At 39.7% G+C, this 21,317-nt stretch overlaps 1 protein-coding gene and 1 pseudogene across 2 annotated transcripts in view; both read left to right on the plus strand.

Annotated features, from left to right (window-relative positions):
- Positions 1 to 21,317, plus strand: part of UGGT2 (UDP-glucose glycoprotein glucosyltransferase 2) — a 236,260-nt gene that overhangs the window by 210,503 nt on the left and 4,440 nt on the right. The window lies entirely within an intron of this gene.
- Positions 1,297 to 11,632, plus strand: LOC128566959 (high mobility group protein B2-like; annotated as a pseudogene). The gene is made up of 3 exons (XR_008374677.1): positions 1,297 to 1,366; positions 2,823 to 2,905; positions 10,853 to 11,632. The product of XR_008374677.1 is annotated as a high mobility group protein B2-like (transcript).

Below are 21,317 nucleotides of genomic sequence, written 5' to 3' on the forward strand. Positions count from 1 at the left end.
ATAACTTCATAAAGTTACCTGTACTGCATACTGTACTACTATAATAATTTCATAACTACCACCTGTTGCTATCAAAGTGAGCTCAAGCATTGTGAGTATCCAGTTAAAATGTCACATAATGTTAGACACCTCTGAGCAGATCCCCTGTCCAGTAAATTGTGTACCTCAGTAAAAAGTGAGCTCACAGTTCTAGAGAACTTTTTGTCATATTTAGCACAATACTGTAAACTTTGACTAAAGTGCCACTAGTGATGCAGGGAGTGTCCCTAAGAAACAGAAAAAATTCATGACATTCCAGGAAAAAAGTTGAATTGCCTAATATGTATGGTAGATTAAGGTAGTCCTGAGTAGCTGGGACTACAAGATGCCCACTACAAGAGGTCTTCAGTCTGCAACTGAAGTAACCCACCATCTCAAGATAAATGAATCCAGTGTAATGACCACTGTAAAAAAAAAAGGAAAGGAAATTAATGAAGCCATCACCACACCTGTGTCAACAGGCACAAAAACCACCTACTTTTTGCTAAATATCTTTTAATCTCCTATTTAAATGCAACTGCTATGCAAATGCAGGATTATTGTAAGAAAGGCATACCTATAGACTCTAATATGATTTTAGAAAAAAAAAGTCATTATATGATGATTTGAAGCAACAGGAAGGTGAAGGATCTAAAGGTGGAGAATTTAATAACAGTAATGGATGGTTTGATAATTTTAGGAAGAGGTTAGGCATAAAAAGTCAATTTACGGGGGTAGGGGGAATATGGCTGACTGGAGCAAGCTTTCAACAGAAGCACCCGTCCAGAGGGAGAAATAGTGGCCAGAAAGAACCCAATAAAGCTGAAGGTCCAGATCTGAGCTGAGAAAGAAGATTGATAACTGCATGTTCTCCCTGCTGAGGCAAGCTGCGACTCCAAGTAAGCAAATTTCAGGTACAAAACCCATTCCAAAGAGGACAAGTGTCTGTCCCCTCCCCCAAGAGAGTGGCTTGCTGTATGATCTCTACAAGCAAGCAGTGAACTAAAGACCTCTTGTCTCACCCCACGGGAGAGAGTTGCTAGAGGCTCCTTCTCCAGAGAGACCCTGCTGTGAGCCTAGGCATTCTCTTGCCTGGCATGAAAGTTGAACAGATATTTTCCCTGCCATTTTTAACTCCCAGTCCACCTTTCCCCCCTTGCCTGGTGGTCTAGAAGCCCAACCCCTGCAGAGACCAGAAAGTCTGCAGTTTTTTGCTAGGACTGGACATTGCATGGGTTGCAGCAACACATCTGCACTGAAACAGTGAATTCAGTAGCAATGCAGAAGGGTGCATGGGAGAGGGTGTCTGGCCTGGCTTTGCAAAAGTGCAAACCAGTAGCGGACGGAGGTACCTGCTACACAGCATCAGCAATAGTAGAGTGATCATGCCAGGGTCAAATTTTAGAGATACACCTCCCCAATTCTGTGGATTGCCAGAAGGAGCCAAATTTCACCCTGAAGGGATTCAGAGGAGCAATGCGACTGGGGGAGAGGCGTGGTCTTGGAGAAAAATATTTGCTGCTTTGTTAACCTCTGGCTTGCAACAAACTCAGGTGAAATACTCCCCTGTTTCCATTGAGCACCTGAGGTAGCTCCCCCTGCTGGCTGATGGCTGAGTGTGGCAGCCTGGCCAAGGAGGCATTAACTCCCCTTTGACTCTGGCAGGTGCAAAAATCCCTGGCACATTTGCTCATTGGAGGGAACTGGGTCACAGCCCTGCAAGGTTACTGGGCATGATGGAGGTGCAAGGTGGGGACAGAGGCACCAGTACCTCTGGACTATTTTACTAGGCGGGCCTTTGTGACTCCACAGAGCACTGGACCAAGTTACAGTTGAGCTGCCAGTAGCCTGCTGTCTAGTTGCTGGAGACCTTTTGAACTCTCCCACTTTATCTGCATTAGTGCTGACCGGGACAATTGGTTTGGAACTCTTGACCTGGGCTGGTCGCCTGGGGACCCTCCAAGGTTGTGCCCTGGTTGCATTGAAATGAGAGGGTCTGATTCTCCTTTCAGTTGTTGCTCATGGGGGCCGGGGTGTCTTAGTTGCTTGTATTTCTCCACAGCTGAGATTTCAACCCAAAGCCACTGATTTACTAGCTTTGGATAGAGACTAGCTGAATACAAAACAGAGCCACCTAGCCCCATCACACCAAGCAGGTCCCCAGAGACTCAGGCTGCAGTACCAAATGGGACCTTTGTAAAGTTGTATGGGAAAAGCCATAGTCACTAGTCCCAGCTTTTTGGTAAAGGGCTGGTTAATTACAACTCCAGGATCCCTCAATCCAATTTCACCTTACCAGCTTCTCTAGCCAAATGGTGAAAAATAATCATGGGATGGAATCAGCAGAAAAATTCTGGCCACTTGAATAATCAGAGTATATCAACTCCCCCAAGAAATGAAAAAGGAGACACAACAGAAGATCTCATTCATAAACAAATGGCTGAGATGTCAGAAATCGAGTTTGGAATTTGGATGGCAAATAAGTAATTAAAGTAAAGGTAGAACTAGAAATTCAAGGAGTAATTCAAAAGTTGTCTTAAAAATTCAGTGAATTCAAAGACAAAAATCTCTGAAGATGTTGACACATTGAGGCAAAATTTTGCAGCCCTCAAAGATTTGAAAAATACAGAAGAATTTCTCAGTAACAGAATGGAGCAGGCAGAAGAAAGGATCTGTGAAATTGAAGACAAAGCTTTTGAATGCTCCCAAATGCTCAAAGAGGCAGAGAAGTAGAGAGCAAAAAACGGATCATTCCCTGAGAGAGTTGTGGGACCACTCTAAAAGAGCAAACATTGGCCTTATAGGAATCCCTGAAGGTGAAGAGGATGTTCCTAAAGGCACAGATGCTGTACTCCAAGATACAATCGAGGAGAACTTCCCAAGCATGGCAAGAGACACTGAAACTCACATAGCAGATAGTTTCAGAACCCCAGCATGACTCAATCCAAACAAGGCATCTCCTAGACACTTTGTAATTAACTTTGCCAAAGCTAATATGAAGGAGAAAATTCTGCAAGCAGCCAGACGTAAGAAAATCATAACCTACAAGGGGAAGAATATTAGAATGACTGCAGATCTCTCAGCTGAAACTTTTCAAGCCAGAAGAGGATGGTCATCAAACTTCAATCTCCTAAAACAAAACAACTTTCAGCTCAGGATCCTGTATCCAGCTAAACTGAGTTTCATTTGTGATGGAGAATTTAAATACTTTAATGACATACACATGTTGAAGAAATTTGCCATAACTAAACCAGCTCTCCAGATATTCTCAGACCTATCCTCCACAACAACCAGCACAATGCTCTACCACCAAGGTAAACTCACTCAGAAATTTTTGATCAAAACCCAACTTCCACAGTGGTGAAAGGATTAAAAATTTCAATTGCGGGGGGGGGGGCACCTGTAGCTCAAAGGAGTAGGCCGCCATCCCCATATGCCGAAGGTGGCGAGTTCAAACCCAGCCCCAGGTTAAAAAAAAAAGAAAAAATTAAAAAAAAAAAAAGTCAACTGGACTTTCGAAAAACATTACACCCAAAACACTACCAGCTCATCAATTCTCTCAATGAATGTGAATGAATTAAATTGTCCTCTAAAGAGGCACAGGTTGGCTAACTGGATACATAAACTCAGACCAGATATCTGCTGCACACAAGGATCTCACCTTAAAAGGATAAAAATAGACTCAGGGCAAAGGGGTGAACACCTATAATTCAGGAAAACAGAAATCAGAAAAAAACGGGTTGCAATTTATTCACGGATTGAATAGGCTTTAAACAACAAAGATAAGCAAAGACAAGGATGATCACTTCATATTTGTCAAGGGAAACACTCAACATGAAGAGATTTCAATTATTAACATTTATGTGCCCAACCAGAATGCTCCTCAATTTGTAAAGGAGACCCTAACAGACATGAATAATACCATAATAGTCCAGTACCATAATAGTTGGGGATTTTAGTACTCCTTTGGTAGTGTTGGATAGATCCTCCAATAATAAGCTAAACAAAGAAATATTGGACGTAAACTTGACCCTACAACAAATGGACTTAACAGACATCTACAGAACATTTCATCCCAACAAAACTGAACACACATTCTTCTCATCAGTCCATGGAACATCCTTCAATATTGACCACATCTTAGGTCACGTGCCTAACCTCAGCAAATTTAAAAGAATAGAAATTATTCCTTGTATTTTCTCAGACCATCACAGAATTAAAATTGAGCTCAAAAACAACAGGATTCTTCATACTAATACAAAGACATGGAAACTAAATAATCTTACACTGAATGATAGCTGGATATAGATGAGATTAGGAAGGAAATGACAAAATTTCTGGAACAAAACAATAATGAAGACATGAATTATCAGAACCTGTGGGATACTGTAAAGGCAGTCTTAACAGGAAAATTTATAGCAGTGCAGGCCTTCCTCAAGAGAACAGAAAGAGAGGAAGTCAACAACTTAATGGGACAAAGGAAGAACATTCCAACCCCAAACCCAGCAGAAGAAAGGAAATAATGAAAATTAGAGCAGAATTAAATGAAATCAAAAACAAAAGAATCAATCAAAAGATCAATGAATCAAAATGTTGCCTTTTTGAAAAGATTAACAAAATTTATAAACCTTTGGCTAACCTAAGCAGAAACAGAAAAGTAAAACCCCTAATACCATCAATCAGAAATGATAAAGGAGAAATAACAACAGACACCAGAAATTCAAAAAATTCTTAATGAATACTATAAAAAACTATATTCTCAGAAATATGAAAATCTGAAGGAAATAGCCCAATGCTTGGAAGCATGCCACCTTCTTAGACTCAGCCAGAAAGAATTGGAAATGTTGAATAGACCTATATCAAGTACTGCAATAGCATCAACTATATGAAATCTCCCCCAAAATAAGTCTGGGACCAGATGGCTTCACATCAGAATTCTACCAAATCTTAAAGCAGGGGTCCTCGAACTAAGGCCTGCAGGCCACATGAGGCAGTGTGATTGTATTTGTTCTCATTTTGTTTTTTTACTTCGAAATAAGTTATGTGCAGTGTGCATAGGAATTTGTTCATAGGTTTTTTTTTTAAACTATAGTCTGGCCCTCCAACAGTCTGAGGGACAGTGAACTGGCCCCCTGTTTAAAAAGTTTGAGGACCTCTGCTTTAAAGGGTAAGTAGTATCTATATTACATAATCTTTTCCAAAACATAGAAAAAGAAGGAATACTTCCCAACACATTCTATGAAGGAAATACCAGCCTGATCCCCAAACCAGGAAAAGACCCAACAAGGAAAGAAAATTATAGGCCAATATCATGAATGAATATAGATACAAAAATATTCCATAAGATCCTACGAAACAGAATCCAGGAATACATCACACGAATTATACACTATGACCAGGTTGGTTTTATCCCAGGGTCTCAAGGTTGGTTCAATATATGTAAATCTATAAATACAATACATCACATAAACAAAATAAAAACAAAGACCATATTATTTTCTCAACTGATGCAGAAAAGGCTTTTGATAATATCTAGTATCTTTTCATCATCAGACTATTTAAGAAAATAGGTATAGAAGGGAAATTTCTTAAACTGATAAGGCCATCTACAGCAAACCCACAGTCAATATCATATTGAATGGAGTAAAATTGAAAACATTTCCACTCAGATCAGGAACCAGGCAAGGTTACCTGTTGTCTCCACTGCTTTTTAACACTGTAATGAAAGTCTTAGCTGTCGCAATCAGGCAAGAGAAGGTGATCAAGGATATACAAACAGGAACAGAGGAAATCAAACTTTTACTGTTCACAGATGACATGATTTTATACCTGAAAAACTCTATGGACTCAACTACAAAACTCTTAGAAGTGATCAAGGAATAACTAAAACGTCTCAGGATACAAAATCAATACTCACAAATCAGTAGCTTTTATATATACCAACAATAGTCTAGCTGCAAAAACAGTCAGGGACTCTATTCCTTTTACAGTAGTGCCAAAGAAGATGTAATGTTTGGGAATTTACCTAACAAAGGACGTGAAAGATCTCTATAAAGAGAACTATGAAACTCTGAGAAAAGGAATAGATGATGATGTTAACAAACGGAAAAACATACCATGGCTGGGAAGAATCAACATTGTTAAAATAAACATACTGCCCAAAGCAATATTTTGGGCAGTACGTACATTTTAACAAAGCACCATTGTCATACTTTAAAGATCTGGAAAAAATAGTACTTCTTTTTATATGGAATCAGAAAAAAACTCAAATAGCCAAGATATTACTCAGAAATAAAAACAAATCAGGAGGAATCACACAACCAGACTTCAGACTATACTATAAATCTATAGTGATCAAAAAAGCATGGTACTGGCTCAAAAATAGGTACATATATGGAACAGAATAGAGAACCAAGAGATGAACCCAGCCTCTTATTGTCATTTGATCTTTGATAAGCCTATCAAAAACATAAATTGGAGGCAAGAGTCCCTATTTAACAAATGGTGCTGGGTGAATTGTCTGTTAACTTGTAGAAGACTGAAACTAGACCCACACCTTTCACCATTAACAAAAATTGACTCTCACTAGATAAAAGAATTAAACTTAAGACATGGAACTATAAAGATACTTGGAGAGAGCGCAGAGGAAACGTTTAAAGAAATTGGCCTGGCAGATTACTTTATCAGGAGGACCCACCCAGGCAATTAAAGCAACACCAAAAATACATTACTGGAATCTGATCAAACTAAAAAGCTTCTACACAGCCAGGAACACAGTAAAGCAAGCAGACAGCCCTCAGAATGGGAAAAATATTTTCAGTTTATGTTTCTGATAAAGCTTTGATAACCACAATCCACAGAGAATACAGACTTACTAGTAAGAAAAGAACAAGTGGATCGGCGCCTGTAGCTCAAGTGGCTAAGATGCCAGCCACATACACCAGAGCTGGCAGGCTCGAATCCAGCCCAGACCTGCCAAACAACAATGACAACTACAACCAAAAAATAGCCAGGCATTGTGGCAGGCACCTGTAGTCCCAGCTACTTGGGAGGCTGAGGCAAGAGAATCGCTTAAGCCCAGGAGTTAGAGGTTACTGTGAGCTGTGATGCCATAGCACTCTACCCAGGCGACAGCTTGAGGCTCTGTCTCAAAAAGAAAGAAAAGAACAAGTGATCCCATTTCATTGTGGGCAAGAGACTTCTTTGAACAAGACAGGTGCAGAACAGAAGCTTCTCTGAAGACAGGCACATGACCTACAGACACATGAAAAAATGCTCATCATCTTTAATCATCAGATTAAACCACTTTGAGATATCATCTAACTCTTATAAGAGTAGCCCACATTAACAAAATCTCCAAACTACAAATGTTGGCATGGATGTGGAGGAAAGGGAACACTTCTGCACTGCTGGTGGGAGTGCAAGCTAATACGTCCCTTTGGGAAAGAAGTTTGGAGAACACTTTGGGATCTAAAAGTAGACCCGTCATTCAAACCTGCAATTCCTCTACTAGGTATATATCCAAAAGACCAAAAATCACTTTACAACAAAGATTTGTGCACCAGATTGTTTATTGACACTCAATTTGTAGTTGCCAAGTCATGGAAGAAGTCCAGGTCCCCCTCGACACATGAATGGATTAATAAATTATGGTATATGTAGACCATGGAATATTATGCAGCCTTAAAAAATATGGACACTTTACCTCTTTTATGTTTACATGGATGAATCTGGAACATACTCTTCTTTGTTAAGTATCTCAAGAACAGAAGAAAAAGTATCAGATGTACTCAGTACTATTATGAAACCAATTTATAATCACCCATAGTTTCATATGTAAGATAAAACACAACTATAGCTCAGGATGAAGGAAGGAAGAAGAGGGGGAAGGGAGGGGAGAAAGGATGGAGGGAGGATAAACAATGGAACCAGACCTGTGGTGCATATTGCAAGGGTTCATGTCAAATCTATTACGTGTAGAGTGTAAATGTCTTAAGACAATAATTAAGTGAGGTTAAGGCTATGTTAATCAGTTTGATGTAATCATTCCAAAATGTATATAAAATCACATCGTACCCCATAAATGCTTCAGTGTATACAGTTAGGATTTAATTTAAAAAAAGAGCTAAATAATAGGAGAAGCAGCTTTTGCCAAGATGAGTTCTCAGACCATTAAGAAAATCAGAGGAGGCTCAGCACCCATAGCTCAGTGAGTAGGTGCCAGCCACATACACCAAGGCTAGCAGGTCCAAGCCACCCTCAACAATAACAACTACAACCAAAAAATAGCCGGACATTGTGGCAGGCACCTAGTCTCAGCTACTCAGGAGACTGAGGCAAGAGAACTGCTTAAGCCCAAGAGTTTGAGGTTGCTGTGAACTGTGACGCCACAGGACACTACCCACAGAGACACAGTGAGACTCTGTCTCGAAAAAATTAATAAAAAAATCAGAGGGGAAAGGATATCTGTTTGAACATGTTTATAATGCAGACAAAACTGCCCTATTCTGTGGGGGGAAAAAAAGTACCTCAAAGGACATGTATTTATAAGTAAGAGAAGCACGGGCCAGGATTCAAGGCCAAGGCAAAATGGTTTATGATTACTACTACCCTTATCTGTAAAGTTGCTAACTCCAAAGCTTTGAGATAAACAGTATTTTGGTTGTACAACAAGAAGGCCTAGACAGCAAGAACCTTTTTCTGGATTATTTTCATTGATGCTTTGTCCCTGAAATCAAGGAGCACATTGCCAGTAAGGGACTGACCGTTAAAGTTCTTTTGATATTGGACATTTCCCCTGGCCGCCAAGAACCCTATGAGTTCAACCACAAAGTCTTCAAAACAATCTACTTGCTTTCAAACTCAGCGTCTCAAATTTAGCCTCGAGATCAGGGGGGTATAAGAACCTTTAAGGCTCATTGCACAAAGTACCCTATGGAAAGGATTGTCAGCCTATCGAAGAAAACTCAGATAGCAAGAATATCACGAAATTATGAGAGGATATATCCTTATTATATGATATAATCATTGTTGTAGAAAGAACTGTGAAAGCTAACAAACCCCAAAGAGTAAATTCCTGCTGGAGAAAACTGTGTCCAGATGTAGTACATGACTTCAGAGGATGTACAACTGAGCCCATCAAGGAAATCATGAAAGAGACTGTGGATATGGGGAAAAAAAAAAGGTGGGGAGTGAAGGGTTTCAAAATAGAAATTTAAGAGCTGATAAGACACCTCACCAGAGGAACTGAGGAATTAACAGAAGCTGACTTGATGGAGATGAGTGCTTTCAAACCAGTGCCATACAGTGAGGAAGAACACATAGGAGTGCCAGACAACAGGTTGACATTCAGAAGGGTTTAGATTATTCAGGACTGCTTGGACCCTTCTGTGATATGGGCACTGAAACCAAAGCAAATGGTAAAAGAAAGATTGTTACTGTATATTAAAGAAATACTTTTAAAAAAATGAAAACACAGAAAAGCCAGACAGTTGCAGTGTAGTAAGGTGCCGGCCCCATATGCTGGTGGTGGTGGGTTTAAACCCAGCCCCGGCCAAAAACTGGAAAAAAAAAAAGAAAAAGAAAAATTGCAGTGTATTTCTGTAAAATGACACCGAGTTTGTCTGCCTCTCCTGCCTCCCTTCCACCACCACTTCTTCTGTCTGTGTCACTCCTGAGACATAGATCAACCCTTCTTCCTTATCTTATTCAACATGAAGATGAAGAAAATGAAGATTTTTTGATTCCACTTAATGAATAGTAAATATATTTTCTCTTTCTTATGATTTTCTTAACATTTTCTCTTCTCGCTTCATTGGAAGAATATAGTATATTATATGCAAAATATGTGTTAGTTGATTACTTATGTTATCAATATGTCTTCCAATCAACAGTAATTAAGTTTGGGGGTAGTTAAAACTTACGTGCAGAGTTTATACTGTGCAGGGGGATCACACTCCTGACCCCCAGATGTTTAGAAGTCAACTGCATTGCCTAATCTAAAGTTAAAAAGATTTCCATGTTTTCTTATTATTTTATATTTTTAGGTCTTATGCATAGGTCTTTGATGTATTTTGAATTGATTTTCAAATATGGTGTGAGTTAGGGGTTCAATTTCATTCTTTTGTGTATGGCTTTCTAGTTGTCTGAAACCATTTGTTGAAAAGACTATCTTTTCCCCCATTGAATGGTCTGGACAGTCTTGTCAGAAATCATATATAAAGGATTTACTTCTCTATTTCTTTAGCCTGTATGTCTGTTCTTATTCCAGTACAACACTACTTCAATTACTATAGCTTTGTAATAAGTTTGATTATCAGGAAGTGTGAATCCATTATTTTTCTTCTTTTGAAGGTTGTTTTGGTTATTAAGATCCATTGAGATTACAAATGAATTTTAAGATATGTTTTTCTATTTTTGCATAATATACCTTCAAGACTTTGATAGGGATTGCATTATATTTGTAGATCACTTTGGTATTGTGTGATATTCTTTCCTTCTGTCAGGTACGTGATGTGTATGTCACCAGTTCTCCAACTCTGTCCAATAATTCACTTCAGTTCTGACTCTTAACTCCAGAGTTAACCTTGAGACACCATATATTAAAGGCTCATTCCCATGACACTGTCCCACATCCACCCACCACAAATGGGATGCCCACGCTATCCATATTTCTGCCTGGCAAACTACAAAATTTGGGGTCTTCCATAATTCTTCATGGGGTCTTCCATAATCCTACAGATTCAATAACATGCCACAGTGACTCACGGAACTCAAGAAAGCAATTTACTTAGTATTGCTGGTTTATTACAAAGAATAAACAACTCAGAAATAGCCAAATGGAAGGGAGACCCCCAACAAGCCGCTGGGCAAGATGTCGTCGTACGCCTTCGTGCAGACATGCCGCCAAGAGCACAAGAAGAAGCACCCGGACTCCTCCGTCAACTTCGCGGAGTTTTCCAAGAAGTGTTCCGAGCGGTGGAAGACCATGTCTGCAAAGGAAAAGTCCAAGTTTGAAGATATGGCCAAAAATGACAAAAGCTCGCTATGACAGAGAGAGAAAGAACTATGTTCCTCCCAAAGGCGACAAGAAAGGAAAGAAAAAAGATCCCAGTGCTCCTAAAAGGCCCCCATCTGCCTTTTTCCTGTTTTGTTCAGAACATGCCCAAAGATTAAAAGTGAACACCTGGGCCTGCCCATTGGGGATACTGCAAAAAAACTGGGTGAAATGTGGTCTGAGCAGTCAGCCAAAGATAAACAGCCATACGAACAGAAAGCAGCAAAGCTAAAGGAGAAATATGAAAAGGATATTGCTGCATACCGTGCCAAGGGCAAAAGTGAAGCAGGGAAGAAAGGCCCTGGCAGGCCAGCAGGTTCAAAGAAGAAGAATGAACCTGAGGAAGAGGAGGAGGAAGAGGAGGAAGATGAATAAATGGCTATCCTGTAATGATGCGTATGGAGTGTGTGTATATGCTCAGGCAATTGTTTTGCTAAGAATGTAAATTCAAGTGCAGCTCAACATTAGCTCAGTATAAGAACTGTACAGATTTTTGTATAGCTGATAGGATTCTTTGTAGAGAAAATACTTTAAAAAAATGCAGGTTGTAGCTTTTTGAGAGGCTACTACATACAGTTAGATTTTAAAGCTTCTGATATTGAATGTTCCTAATAATGGTTTAATTTCTTGACTTGTGTATGGTAGCACAGCATACTCTTAGAAACTAGTTTACATAGTAAGTTTTGGGTTTTTTAAGATTTTGCGTTTTGTTTTTTTAAAAATTTTGTAATAAAAGTATGTATATTTAAAAAAAAAGAAAGAAAGAAAAGAAATAGCCAAATGGAAGGCTGAGTAGTGTAAGGTTTGAGATGAGGGACATGGAGCTTACCTGCTTTCTCTGAGTACACGACCCTGCCAGCAAATGGATACATTCCCCCACCCAGGTGCTTTCTCAGTCCAGTCATTCAGGGATTTTTATGAAGGTTTCAGTGTGTAGACATGATTGATCAAGTCATTGGCCGTTGGTTATTGAACTCAGTCTCCAGTTCCTCTCTTCCCCTCCCTAGAGGTGGGAGCTGTCCAGGGAGGGGACACACAAATGTGGTGCGGAGCTGAAGCCTCCATCACTCTAATCAAGCCTTTGTCTTTCTGTCAATCAGCCCTCATCCTGAAGCTGTCTAGTCTCCCCACTCCTACCCAAGAGTCCTCTCATCAATAACTCTGATATTATTGAAAGGGACTTGGTATGAATAACAAAAAAAGTTCCTATCACTGAGGAAATTCCAGCCATTTTAGAGACTCTGGGTCAGAAACCAAGGACAAACTATATATTTAGTTTTAGATGTATGTGTATGGTAAAAGACACATACATATAAAATAGCACAACAATATTATGTCTTCCAATGCATGAATATGGATTGTCTTCCCATTCATTTATGTCGTCTTTAGTTTCTTTCAGCAATGTTTTTATAGTTTTCAGTGTTCGGGTTTTTCACCTCTTTGGCTCAGTTTGTTAATTAACATTTTACTCTTGATGATAGTTTAAATGGAGTTAACTTCTTAATTTCTTTTGAGAATTTTTCATTCATTTCATTGATATTCAATGAATATCATTCATTTCATTGTATGAATTTTTCATTCTAGTGTATAGAAATGCAACTAACTTTTGTGGGTTGATTTTGTATCCTACAACTTCATTGAATTTGTTAATTAGCTCTAAAGTGTGTGTGTGTGTGTGTGTGATCTTTGGGCTTTTTTTGCATAAAAGAACATACCATCTGCAAACAGTTAATTTTAATTCTTCTTTTCCAGTTTGGATGCATTTTGCTTCTTTTTCTTGTCTAATTGCTCTGGCTAGAAGCCCAATGCTATAGAATAGAATACTTCTTTGAATAGAAATACTTACAGTGAGCTTACTTTTCTTGCACCTGATCATAGGGGAAAAGCTTTCACTATTTCACCATTGATTAAGATATCAGTTGTGGCTTTTTAAGACATGGCCTTAATCATATTTAGGAAATTTTCTTCTATTTCTAGCTTGCTGACTGTTTTTTATCATGAAATGATGCTGAATTTTCTCAGATTTTTTTTTTTTTTTTTTTTTTGCCTCAAATAAGGTGATCATGTGGTTTCTTCTTTTATTCTGCTGTGGTGGTATATTACTTTGATTGACTTTTTCATGTACTGAACCATCTTTTCATTCCAGGAATAAACTTGAAAATAGTATATAATCATTTCAGTATGCTGTTTGCTAATATTTGTTGAGTATTTTTATATCAATCATCATAAAGGACATTGTTCTGTAGTTTTTTATTCTTGCTTGTATTGTCTGATTTTAATATTAGAACAATATTGGCCTCATAGAATGAGTTAGGAAGTATTCTTTCCTCTTCAGTTTTATGAAAACTTTGAGAAGGTTTGGGGTGAACTTTTCCTACCTTGTTTGCTAGAATTCACCACTGAAGTTATCTAGTCCAGAGCTTTATTTGCAGAAGGAATTTTTTTTTTTTTTTTTTAAGAAACAGAGTCTCATTTTGTCTCCCTTGGTACAGTGCTGTGGCATCACAGCTCACAGCAACCTCCGGCTCTTGGGCTTAGGCATTTCTCTTGCCTCAGCCTCTTGAGTAGCTGGGACTATAGGTGCCCACCACAACTGCCCAGCTATTTTTTTGTTTCAATTTGCCCAGGGCCGGGTTTGAACCTGCCACCCTCGGTATATGGGGCCAGCGCCCTACTCACTGAGCCACGGGCACCACTCATATAGGAAGATTTTTGATTACTGCCTACCAGGGGTCTTTGGGCGTGAACCCGACCTGGTTTGAAAGCCAACTGGGAAAAACTAAGCTGACAGTACGTGAGTTTAAAACACATAAAGTCTGAGAATGCCTGTAGAAGGCTTACATTAACTTTGGCAGAGTAAGCCAAGAAAATGCAGCCCTTCTCTGGCTCTTCAGAAGGCTTTTATTGATTTCTAAAAAAGGTGCATGTATAAAATGTAAAAATGCCGGGCGGCGCCTATGGCTCAGTCCATAAGGCGCCAGCCCCATATACTGAGGGTGGCGGGTTCAAACCCGGCCCCGGCTAAACTGCAACCAAAAAATAGCCGGGCGTTGTGGCGGGCGCCTGTAGTCCCAGCTACTCGGAAGGCTGAGGCAAGAGAATCGCTTAAGCCCAGGAGTTGGAGGTTGCTGTGAGCTGTGTGATGCCATGACACTCTACGGAGGGCCATAAAGTGAGAGACTCTTGTCTCTACCTAAATAAATAAATAAATAAATAAATGTAAAAATACCAAAAGATAGGGTTGAAAGAATCCCAAGTCCCCAGGAAGTATGGATAAACAGTCCAAACAGCTGATGGCGTATTTAGAAAGGGGGAAGGACAAGCTAATTCTCTCCCAGCAGGGGAATTAAACCAGGTTTCCTAATCTAACTACATATCAAAAATTCAGAGTTTAATCCTTCCCATCTGTTGACTCTGGAGTACATAGGCCTAGTCCAGCCTAGCCCAGCCTGTCCTGGTGCCTCCCAGCTCTTTTCATCTTCCGTGGTTTTGACTGACCCCCAGGGATTGTCTGTCTGGAGTTCTCCAGGATACCCCAGGATTGAAGCAGGGCACCCCGCTGAGAAGTCAACCTCTATCTACTTCCCACAACTGCTTCCATCTCCTTGCTAGTTATAGACCTACAATCCTTTTTTTTTTTTCCTATGGAATTTGTGGTAATGTCCCTACATTCATTTCTTATTTTAGTAATTTGAGTCTTCTCTCTTTCTTCCTTAATTGGTCGTGCTAAAGATTTGTCAGTTTTGTTAAATATTTTAAAAGAACAAACATTTGGTTTTGTTTATTTTCTCTTAATTTCCTATTCTATTTTATTTATCTTTGTTCTTTCTTTCCTTCTGCTAGCTTTGGGTTTAGTTTGGTCTTGTTTTCTAAATCCTTAAGCTACAACATTACGTTATTCATTTGGGAGTTTTCTTTTTTTTTTTTTTTTTTTTTTGTGTGTGGTGTAAGACGTTTATATTCTACATTTACTAAGTTTCACATGTACCCTTGTAAGATGCACTGTAGGTATAATCCCACCAATCACCCTCCCTCTGCCCATCCTCCCCCTCACTCTTCCTCTCCCCTCCCTCTTCCCCTTCCCCATATTCTTAGATTATAACTGGTTTGTACCTTTAATATGAAAGCCATACATTATTTTCATAGTAGGGCTGAGTACATTGGGTACTTTTTCTTCCATTCTTGAGATACTTTACTAAGAAGAATATGTTCCAGCTCCATCCATGTAAACATGAGAGGTAAAGTCTCCATCTTTCTTTAAGGCTGCATAATATTCCATGGTGTACATATACCACAACTTATTAATCCATTCGTGGATCGATGGGCATTTGGGCTTTTTCCACAACTTAGCAATTATGAATTGGGCTGCAATAAACATTCTGGTACAAATATCTTTGTTATAATGTGATTTTTGGTCTTCTGGGTATATACCTAGTAGAGGAATTATAGGATTCAATAGCAGATCTAGTTTTAGATCTCTAAGAGTTCTCCAAACATCTTTCCAAAAGGAATGTATTAATTTGCATTCCCACCAGCAGTGTAGAAGTGTTCCCTTTTCTCCACATCCACACCCACATCTCTGGTCTTGGGATTTTGTGATATGGGCTAATCTTACTGGAGTTAGATGATATCTCAAAGTAGTTTTGATTTGCATTTCTCTGATGATTTAGGATGATAAGCATTTTTTCATATGTCTGTACGTGGTGCGCCTGTCTTCAGAGAAGTTTCTCTTCAAGTCCCTTGCCCAGCCTGCGATGGGATCACTTGTTCTTTTCTTGCTTATACATTTGAGTTTTCTGTGGATTCTGGTTATTAAACCTTTGCCGGAGACATAACCTGCAAATATCTTCTCCAATTCTGAGGGCTGTCTGCTTGCATTACTTACTGTGTTCTTGGCTGTGCAGAAGCTTTTTAGTTTGATCAGGTCCCAGTAGTGCATTTTTGAAGCTGTTTCAATTGCTGGGGGGGGTCCTCCTCATAAAATACTCACCCGGACTGATTTCTTCATGAGTTTTCCCTGTACTTTCTTCTAGTATTTTTATAGTTTCATGTATTAAGTTTAAATCTTTAATCCAGTGAGAGTCTGTCTTAGTTGATGATGAAAGGTGTGGGTCCAGTTTCAGTCTTCTACAGGTTGCCAGCCAGTTCACCCAGCACCATTTGTTAAATAGGGAATCTTTTCCCCACTGAATGTTTTTAATTGGCTTGTCAAAGATCAAATAACAGTAAGTAGCTGGGTTCATCTCTTTGTTCTCTATTCTGTTCCATACATCTACCTCTCTGTTTTTGTGCCAGTACGGTGCTGTTTTGATCACTATCAATTTATAGTATAGTGATATTGGTCTATAATTTTCTTTTCTTGTTGGGTCTTTTCCTGGTTTGGGGATCAGGGTGATGTTTGCTTCATAGAACGTGTTGGGTAGTCTTCCTTCTTTTTCTGTATTTTGGAACAGGTTGAGTAATATAGGTACTAATTCCTCTTTAAAGGTTTGGTAGAATACTGACGTGAAATCATCCTGTCCAGGCTTTTCTTTTTAGGGAGGTTTTGTATGGTTGATGCTATTTCCGAACTTGGTATGGGCCTGTTCAACATTTCCACTTGATTCTGGCTAAGTCTTGGAAGGTGACGTGCTTCCAAGTATTGGTCAATTTTCTTTAGATTTTCATATTTCTGACAATAAAGTTTCTTGTAATATTCATTAAGGATTTTTTAATTTCTGAGGAGTCTGTTGTTATTTCATTTTGTCGTTTCTGATTGATGAGATTAGAGATTTTACTCTTTTTTTTCTGATTAGGTTGGCCAAAGGTTTATCTATTTTATTGACCTTTTCAAAAAACCAACTTTTTGATGTATTGATCTATTGTATAATTCTTTGTTTTCAATTTCATTTAGTTCTGCTCTAATTTTGGTTATTTCTTTTCTACTGGGTTTGGGATTGGAATGTTCTTCCTTTTCCAGTTGCTTGAGATGTCCCATTAAGTTGTTAACTTCCTCTCTTTCCATTCTCTTGAGGAAGGCTTGCAGTGCTATAAATTTCCCTCTTAGGACTGCCTTTGCGGTATCCCAGAGGTTCTGATAATTTGTGTCTTCATTGTCGTTTCGTTCCAAAAATTTGTCGATTTCCTTCTTAATCTCATCTCTGACCCAGCTATCATTCAGCATAAGGTTATTAAACTTGCATGTTTTTGTATGAGTATGCAGATTCCTGTTGTTACTGAGCTCAACTTTTATTCCATGGTGGTCTGAGAAGATGCAAGGAATCATTTCTATTCCTTTAAATTCACTGAGGTTAGACTTGTGACCTAAGATGTGATCTATTTTGGAGTATGTTCTGTGGGCTAATGAGAAGTATGTGTATTCAGTTTTGTTGGGATGAAATGTTCTGTAGATGTCTACTAAATCCAAATGTTGGATAGTTAGGTTTAAATCTAAAATTTCTTTGCTCAGCTTCTTATTGGAGGATCAATCCAACACTGCCAAAGGAGTGTTGAAATCTCCCGACTATTATGGAGCTGGAGGAAATCAAGTTGCTCATGTCTATTAGAGTTTCTCTTATAAATTGAGGTGCATTCTGGTTGGGTGCATAGATATTAATAATTGAGATCTCATCATATTGAGTATTACCCTTAACAAATATAAAGTGACCATTCTTATCCTTCCTTACTTTTGTTGGTTTAAAGCCTATTGTATCTGCAAATAAAATTGCAACACCTGCTTTTTTCTGATTACCATTTGCCTGAAACATGGATGACCATCCTTTCACCCTGAGTCTATATTTGTCTTTTAAGGTAAGATGTGACACTTGTATGCAACAAATATCTGGCCTAAGTTTTTGTATCCAGTCAGCTAACCTATGCCTCTTTAGAGGATAGTTTAAGCCGTTCACATTAAGGGAGAATATTGATAAGTCTGGTAAAATTTTGGGTATCAAGTTTTTCGAAAGTCCAGTGGACATTTTTAATCCTCTCACCACTGTGGAAGTTGGAGTTTGATCAAAAGGTTCTGAGTGAGTTTAGTTTTGTGGTAGAGGATTTGGCTGGTCGTTACGAGGTTACGTGGTAGAAGATAGGTCTGAGAATATCCTGAAGAGCTGGTTTGGTTATGTCAAATTTCTACAACATGTGAATGTTATTAAAGTATTTAATTTCTCCATCATAAATCAAACTCAGTTTAGCTGGATACAGGATCGGGGTTGAAAGTTATTTTGTTTTAGGAGATTAAAAGTCAATGACCACCCTCTTCTGGCTTGAAAAGTTTCAGCAGAGAGATCTGTAGTCATTCTAATATTCTTCCCTTCATAGGTAATGGTTTTCTTACGTCTGGCTGCTTTCAGAATTTTCTCCTTCATATTAACTTTAGTGAAGTTAATTATGATGTGTCTGGGGGCTGTCTTATTCGGGTTGAGTCATGATGGGGTTCTGAAACTGTCTGCTATCTGAATTTCAGAATCTCTTGGCATGTCCGGAAAATTCTCTTTCATAATTTCATGGAGAAGGGCCTCTGTGTCTTGCAAGGCCACTTCATCGCTTTCAGGGATTCCAATGAGGTGGATATTAGCCTTCTTCGAATTATCCCAGAGCTCTCTGAGAGAATGATCCATTTTTGCTCTCCATTTCTCTTTCTCTTTGAGAGTTTGGGAGCGTTCAAAAGCTGTGTCTTCATTGTCAGAAATCCTTTCTTCTGCTTGGTCCACTGTGTTACTGAGGGATTCTACTGTCTTTTTCAGATATTTGAGGGCTGCAAATTCTTGCTTCAGTGTGTCAGAATCTTTGGTAGTTTTATCTTTAAATTCATTGAATTCTTGAGACAACTTTTGAATTTCTCCTCGAATTTCTAATTCCAACTTTTGAATTGCTCCTCGAATTTCTAATTGTAAGTTTTCCTCCATTCTATTAATCTTGTTTGCAATCCAAATTCTGAATTCGATTTCTGACATCTCAGCCTGCTGTTTATGAATGGGATCTTCAGTTACATCTGCCATATCTTTCCTTGGGGGGAGTTGATGTACTCTGGTTATTCATGTTACCAGAGTTTTTCTGCTGATTCTACCCATAATTATTTTACACTGTTTGGCTTTTCCCCTGGAGCTTTGCCGAGGACCCGTACAGTGCTACGGCCTGAGAAACTGGAGACCTGTTGGGTGTGGTGGGGCTAAGTGGTTCTGTCTTGTTTTCAGCTCATCTCTGTCCGAATCTAGTGAAACAGTTACTCTGGGTTGAAGTCTCAGCTGTCGAGAAATACCTGCAGTTAAGTCACCCCGCCCCCCACAGGCAACAATTGGAAAAGGAAAATCAAACCTTCCTTCAACCACACACCCGGGGCACCACTTGGATAGTCCTTGGGTGATTGGCTCAGTTCCAAAGGTCCAAATCAATTGTCTCAGTCAGCCCCTCTCTCACATAGAAGAGTTTAAAAGGTGTCTGGCAACTAGATCGCAGGGGTCTGCTGACAACACAAATATGACTTGCTCTGGTGCTCCATGGGGTCAGGAAGGTCCACTCAGCAAGTAGATTAGTCTGGGAAGGTTGATGTACCTCTGTAACACCCCACCTTGCACCTCTGTCACACCCAGTCACTGATAACCCCGCAGGGCTGTGACCCAGTTGCCTCCAATGGGCAAATACTCCAGGGGTTTGCACCTGCCTGAATCACAAGGAAATCTATGTCTCCTCAGCCAGGCTGCTGCTCTCTGCCTCTACTCACCTCCAGTAGAGGGAGGTGAGATCTGACAACCTAGGGAGGCTGGGGCTGTTCACTCAGTTCCAACCCCGCCCCTGATTGATGTTACTGACAGAACAGAACAACTTTGCGGGAATTTGTTTCTGTCCCTGCTAAATTCCCCTGCAGAAGAGAAGCTGTTTTGATTTCCCAGAACCCGTGCCTCAGGGCCAGTCTGTGCCGCTATAGTTTGTATTCACAGCACGGTTACCTGTCAGTTCCAGGCATTGCCTGCCCTCCTTTGTTTACCCTGATGATCTCCTGGGGGCTGGGTGTGTCTTAGGCTCAGTAAAGCCGTCCTCTGGGTCAGCATCGCCCAGGGAATCTCCCGGCTCTGCGCGTGCATTTTCTAGTCCCCGCACTCCACCCAGGCCGGTACCGCCTCAGGCAAACCCTTTACTCACAGCCTGTGTTTCTGTCCCAGGTCTGTTCACCACCTGAGTAGATGCCTGGCTTCCTCTGGTTGCCCAGAAAGACAGTGGGTGTGACTGCAGAATATTCAGGAGTGAGCCCTATTGTTGCCAAAAATGGCTGCTGTTCTGCGCCCCGGGGCACCATCGCTCTGGCGTGGTTCCCTCTCAGCCAACCGTCCTCTCCTCACTCCCGTGTCGCAAAATCAGCACTGACCAGCTGCAGTCCAGGCCCTGTCCACTCCCCTTGAGAAATCACCTAAGAATCTGGACTCCTGGGGGACAGGCCTCCAGACCTCAGAGTGAGAGTGGAAGGGAGTACTGGGAGCTCATAACTGCAGGTAGAGACTATATACAGTTTTACGCCTCACAGGAGAGCACCATGGCACCCTAGTAGGGGAAGTAGGTCCAGTTTTTACAGGGTCTCTCCCATGGAGTATAATGAGAGTGAGTTTTCTTCTTCTTTGATGTAAGTGTTTTTATTATATCTGTCTTATAAGTTTGTCTTAAATGCTCAGGTGGCTTTTTAGCCTTGGACATTTTTTCACTGTGTTTCTGGAGGTTTTTGTTATTGTTTTTTTGTTTGCTTGTTCTAATAATCTACCTGCTTTCCTCTTTTCTCTGTTTCCCTTTCCAAAATTCTAACCACTTGGATTTTCTTATACCTCTTGGATTAATCCTACATAATAAGTTTTATGCTTTTTTTGTGGTTAAAAAAACATATAAAGTTTACCATTTTTACCCATATTTAAGGGCAGTAGTGTTGAATATATTCACTTTGTTTTGAAACAGATCCCTAGAACTTTTCATGTTGCAAATTTGAAACTCTGTGCAGTTAAACAACAGTTTCCCTTTCCTCTTCTCCAAGTATCTGGCAACCACCATTCTACTTTCTGTGTAAAAACTTGAATTCCCTGGATACTTCATATAAGTGGAATCATATAATGTTTATCTTATTATGAGTGGCTTATTTCACTCAGCATAATATTCTCAAGGTTTATCCATGTTGTAATATGTAACAGGATTTCTGTCCTTTTTAAGAGGCTGAATAATATTCCATTTATATATATATACACACACACACACACCACATTTTATTCATTCATCTTCAGTG

This window comes from Nycticebus coucang, chromosome 15 (genome assembly GCF_027406575.1).
Source record: "Nycticebus coucang isolate mNycCou1 chromosome 15, mNycCou1.pri, whole genome shotgun sequence".
Lineage (NCBI taxonomy): Eukaryota > Metazoa > Chordata > Mammalia > Primates > Lorisidae > Nycticebus > Nycticebus coucang.